Here is a 6,031-nt window from a genome sequence, read left to right as displayed (position 1 = left end):
AACGTGGCAGAATTTGAAGCATTGCCTGCCACCAATCCTCCTTAGGCATTTGATGTCTTCAAATCTTAATCAAAGTTTCATCGGCCTCTGTATACCTGTAAAAATTAGGAGGAATTTCAAAAAGGTGCTTCACCTCACTCTCAATAAAAAACAGGCCTTCAAGTTTATTATATAAGCTCTGTCCTGTTGGAGGCCCTGTTTCCTGAGAGGTACTAGCAGATGCAGTGATTTGGTTTTCAATATAAGCTGCCATCCTGTTAGCAAATTGATCTCGGGAGATCAGCTTTCCTGCACCGCTTAGTAGGCTGGGCAGTCCTTTTGCTTGCAGTGCTGCCATCTTATGCTGGTACTCATGTACTTCAGCTTGTATCTCAAAGCACTTTCTCTCCACTGTCTGTACATAATTCTTGAGAGTGAGTACTTTCTTGGCTGTAAGGACGGCCTCTGTTCTGTTGACTATGCTCATGGCTGCCAGTTCCTCCTTTTCTTGCCTGTTCAAAAAATCTATCATTCTGTTGGCCTGTTCTGGCTTGTCTCCCAGTGTTGTCTTGGTCCTCTCAATCTCTGTTTGTGCTAGGCCAATTAAATCCATCTGCTCATGTATGGTTTTAATTGATCTCCATTGTTTATCGATGGATTGGCCAATTTTGGCCCACAGAATTCTCCTTATTTCGGCCATGGCACTTTCCAGATTCAGCTACTTTTCCAAGGCCTTTATCTTTTCTTTTAGGGCCTTTATTTCTCTGCCTTGTTCTGCCACTGTTATCTTTGATTTGTCATATTTGGCATCTAATTCTGCCAATTTTTCTTTGGCCTTCTTTATTTCATCAGCCTGGAGCTCCATTTCTTTAATGGCCTTGGTTAATTCTTCCACACTTGCACTGGAGCTTGGAGCTGTTGCTGCTGCTTCTGTTGTGGGAGCCACTGCTGGCTCTGTAGTTGTTGCAGTGGTTGAAGTAGTTGGGGGGTCTTGGGATGTGGATTCTCCCTGTTTGTCTTGTAATGCCCCCTCAAGCTCTTTCTCCAACTCAAGGATTTTCTGATTTAACTGCATTATGAGGTCTAGCTGCTCATCGACCTGTTTTTCCTTCTGTAGCTCTGCTGTCTGAGGATGCTCTGTAGGCAGCAGCTTTAACCTCTTCTTTAATGCATTGAGGTCATCCTCCTTTTTCTTCATAAGGGCCCTTACACCCTTTGGATCCTTAGGATCATGCCCTAGGTCGACAATGATGTCCTCAAGTGACTTTATTCTGTTATCTTTGGCTAGGGAGGACATTCTCTCAAAATCCAACTGAGTGTTGGTATTTTTGAGTGACTCTTTTAGTTCATGGGCCAAGGTTGCCCTCTCCACCAAGGTTGCATAGACCATTTCTCCAGTCTGTTTGTGGAGTTCAATCTGGTCCATTGGATGGATGTCTTTGGCTAAGACCTCCACCCTTGTCTTCACATAATCTGCTGCGGATTTTGGATGGGGCACTATAGGCTTGAATGGCTGAGGATCATTTTCTCCTCCTGGATGTCATATACAGACATTAACCTTTCCTTTTGGGCTAGTGTGGCATTGAGAAATTGTTTATAAACCTCCACCCTTAGCAGGTCATTCTGTGCCTTTATTTGTTTGAAGAAGTCCTTAGTGCCTTTGGGCTTCTTGCTCTGCTGTGAGGAGGAGGATACCTCCAAACCAAGTTGTAATCCTTGCTCCTGCTGAAAGGAGCTTGTACCTGTGTGCTGGCTGCCCTCCCTGTTTTTCCTTGAACTGTCAAGGAATTCTTCAGTGATGTCTTCTACCTCCGGGGAATCAGCTCTTGGTCTCTTGGTCTGGGGTTGCTGCGAGGATCCACTAGCAGGAGTGGACTCTTCTCTGGCTCTCTTCGTACCCCTGTCCTCTTGTGCTGGGGTCTGCAAAATTGGAGATGTGGGTGCCTGAGTTTGTGGAGGGGGAGTCTGCTCTTGCTGCTGCTCTGGTTGCTACCCTTGTTGTTGTTCACTTGAAGGGGCAGACTTTTCTTTCATGGTTTCTTCCTCAACACCCATTATGCCTTTCCCTTTATCTGTACCTGGTGCTGCTGTGGAAGGTGCCTGTGCGACTGGTGCAGTCCTTGAGCCCGAGGTCCCTTCTCCTGCTGAATAAGGCCGTTTGAAAGGTACCTGCTGCACAGAGTCTAGGTCAATAGTTTTTTCAAGCTCCTTTACATTCTTTAGCATTGTCTCTTCTTCAGTTAGTTTTTCAACTAGAGTACCCTGCTGCCATTCTTGCTGGTTGGCATATCTTTCAATGTGTGGGTATTGACAATGCCTATAACCTAGAAACCTGTACTTGGTTCTTCTAGCAGTAATGAAGCCTTCAGGGTCATAAGGGACCCACCGAAAACTGTATGACAGCTTGTATTTATCTTTGAGGATTAGGTCGGCATCTTCCCATCCTTCTTTCTTATTCATGATGAAGGGGCCCAACTGGTGTTTGAACTTGAGGTGGGCCTTCTTTTTGGAGCTGTGGAAGTGGGTGAGGTCGGACTGAATCAACTGCCTGTAATACTCCAAGGCAAATAACCTCATAGGCACATATTTTGGGAGCCTGTATGGACAGAGCTCACAGCCATAGACTCTGATGACTGTATGATTCTCATATAGGTACCAATCACCTATTTTGTATTTTTTAGAAAGCTGCAGAGCTTTCTGTATCTCAGTTGATATTCTGGGAGGAGGGGACCTCATCAATAGGCAAGAGACTGGGTATACAAATTGGTCAACAAATTCACAATAGGAATAGGGTGAATTTGAGACTTTGTGATAGACAGAGGTCCAGAAGATAACAGATCTTCTTTCCCCTCTATAATCCAGATTTTTGATGTAGCATGGAAAAGCCTCAGACTGATAGTACATGAAAAGGTGATAGATATAGGCCGAGTACTTGAAGACACCCTGTCTATCCACTTTGCCCAACTGATCATGGATCTTGTTAGCTATGAACTTGGCAAAGTTATATTTGCGGGCAGGGGGTTGGCCTGGGCTGTAAGCAGCTAGCAATACCAGCATTGTTTCATCCACATGCTCGCTGGTTCTGTATCCCAGCACATAAGCAATCATGTCCAGTAATAGTCTGCCTACTTCAGTAAAATAGACATCCAGATAAGGAGGTGGCCCTGTAGGCTGGCACTCAGGTCTCATGAATGTCCTGGTGACCTTTTGAATCTCCTCACTGGTCATCTTGGCACCAGTGTCCAGCAGATAATTCATGGAAAATGGGAACAGCAGCTCTGTCTGATCAAAATGGAGCATTTTATTGATGGATTCAGGATTAATGTAAAAGAGGATCCTCCCAGATGGAGAGCTAATAGCTCTGTGCTGCACATCATAGTTTTCTGCACATAGGCGAATGATCTCAGGAAAGACATTGACAGAGGGGAGACAATAGTATGGCAGGTTTGACTCCCATATCCCATATGTACCATGACCATTCAGGTAGTCCTCTCTCAATTGCCTGAAGGTCTGCAGAAAGTCCCTGTTACCCAAAAAGTCTTCAATGAGGTAGTCCTTGTCAGCAAAGGGCAAGGCCTCCAGGTCTTTATTTGGTGGATTTAATGGAGCTACACTGAGGGCTGAGGGTGCAGGGGCAGCCATTGTATAATCTGATTTTGAACAAGGTGAGTGCAATGGATTGCCAGGTTCCTCAGAGCTTAAGTGATAAACTCACTGTAGACAATGTTTGAAATGTTTTTCACAGTGGAAAAGGCAGGCTTGTTTCTGCAGTTTTTGGTAAATTCACAGGAATTGTGAATTGCTAGGGGTAAATTGCAGAGGGTATGTGAGATTTACTTTAGTAAGAAGCTGCAGCTGGTCTACACCCGGAAAAAGGGAACAATGTCGGGCACCTCGAGGACAAATTTACAATTTTGGTCCGCGAATTGTCTGTTTTAATGTTAAATTATGGTGCTGGGGCAATGCAGGTTACCTTAGCTCACTTTTAGGTAGCAGACAGAGTTTAATTTGGAATTTGACAAGTTCTTTAATGGTAATTTGCAGAGAAATGGTATGTATGGGCGAAATGGGAAAATTATGGTGAATACCTGGATAAAATCGCTTGACAAGCCTGCGGGCCGAACTGTGAAGGCTCAATGTAGCTGAGTTGATAAGCTTGGACAGTCGCAAATTCAAATTTGGAGGTTCGGGAACAATCTGGCACGGAAGCAGCGACAAGAGCTCTATGTATTTCGCTCGAAAATGGCATAAAACGACTATTTCGGGCGTTTATAACGACAATTTTGGTAAAAGCGGGTTATTGGCGCTTTTCCGTTGATGACGTCAGCATGACGTCATGGCGGGCCCGGGTACGGAGGGTGACATGGGTGCTGAGGTGGAGGCTAGCGTGGCCGGACACGGTGGCAGGCTGATAAGGTGGCAGGGCTACGTGGAGGGCCACGCGGCGCGGGGCGGGAGATGGTCCGACGTCATGGTGATGTGTAGGTGATGTAGGAGGGAAGGTGTTAATGGGGAGGGTGGTAAGCGGTTTCCCCGCACCACCTTTGGGCAAAGGCGGTATCGGGGAGGGGGGCTCCGAACAACCCCGCCGCCTGCCACGCGTCCCATGTACGGGGCAGAAAACCACCGTTCCCCGGACGCTAAAGGTCGGCAGATCCAAATCTGGAAATTCCCGCCCACCGTTGGATCGGGGGTGGCAGACGATGGATGGCTGGCGGGCCTCCTGACGGATCGTGCATGTTGGGGGGGTCCCGCCGGCATATTAAAATATTCAAATTAATATTTTGGGCGGAGAACTTTAGGTTTAAGGGCTTTTTGTGGGTTTTTCGGGGCAAGGGTTAATCTGAGGGGGGAAGAAGGGTTAAAAAGTGGGTTTTAAGTAGAGGGAAGGGGTTTTTGTGGAATTCTTGAGCAGAGGTGAGGTGAGGGCTTAGGGGGAGGTTATCACTCCAACCAGAGGTTAGAGCAATCCCATGACAGGGTTGACCATAGTCCCTGGTGGACTAATGTCTCCCTTTAGACAAACTTATTTAGCTATAGTGCTAAAAAGGGAGGATATTTATACAAAGCTAGGGATTTATACACCATGGTGTTATAATAGTAGGGAAAAGGTAACATAGGGGATTTAGATAATAGAAGTAAGGGGTTAATATGGATGGAAAAGGTGAATGAGGAGTGAAATCACTAAGTTTATGTGCAGATAACTTAGCTTAGGGAGTAGATCAAAATAAAAAGATTTTTAGACAAGAAATGTGGCTTTTAAAGGAATAAGAACCACCATAAAACCTCAAATTCTTCCATGAATCTCAACTGATGAAGGGATGTTAGTAATGAATGTGAAAGGGGAAAATGTGAAGTTAGACATGCTCCTTTGCTTTGCTGCAACATGATGGAGAAGAAGACCTTCTCAATCCATTGATTTTCCTTTGTGAATAGGTTAGCACACATTCAATTGTAAGGAATGACATTTCTGCAACCCCATCTGCCTACCCATCTACTTGCCTAACATTTTTTTGTTTCTTCATGGAGGGTGCACTTAGACTAGCAGACCCTTCTGTGCCTTTTCTTTTGTTTGGATTTTTTCTTTTGATTTCCTATCTGGAACTACCCTTATTGCTTCCAAGGTCCGAGATTAAACAGTTGGGAACCTTACTTCTCTACCTAAGCTGCTGGTCTGCCAAGATTAAACAGTTTGGACAGACTTCTTTCTCTATTCTACAACAAAAATTGAAACATGACATGATCCAGATTAGGCTGTTGGACTAGCCATCAGACTTGGGACAACATCAAGCTATATACACACATTGTCTTCTCTTGGAAATATGGGATCTTTGCATCACCAAAGCAGAGCATATTTGGACTTTTCTTTGTCAATCATGAAATATGAAACCTATTGGTATAGGTAACTAACAGTATGTATGAACACAGGGATGTTGATGATTTCCTTGTATTTGAACATGTATGTGTAATTGATTGGATGGTTGATTGATTTGTTTAAAACATGCATGTAAGGTCATATTGACTGTATAAAGTTGATTTTGTCTCCAAATAT

At 44.6% G+C, this 6,031-nt stretch overlaps 1 pseudogene; it reads left to right on the top strand.

The window, feature by feature from the left end:
• Nucleotides 1–4,315: 4,315 nt before the first annotated feature.
• LOC149260092 (26S proteasome non-ATPase regulatory subunit 2 homolog A pseudogene) overlaps nucleotides 4,316–6,031 on the top strand; it is a 120,594-nt pseudogene continuing 118,878 nt past the window's right edge.

Source organism: Pinus tabuliformis, chromosome 6 (assembly GCF_031772625.1).
Source record: "Pinus tabuliformis cultivar Carrire ecotype Pingquan chromosome 6, CPIR1, whole genome shotgun sequence".
In the NCBI taxonomy this organism is placed as follows: domain Eukaryota; kingdom Viridiplantae; phylum Streptophyta; class Pinopsida; order Pinales; family Pinaceae; genus Pinus; species Pinus tabuliformis.
This window is presented reverse-complemented; position numbering and strand designations above follow the sequence as displayed.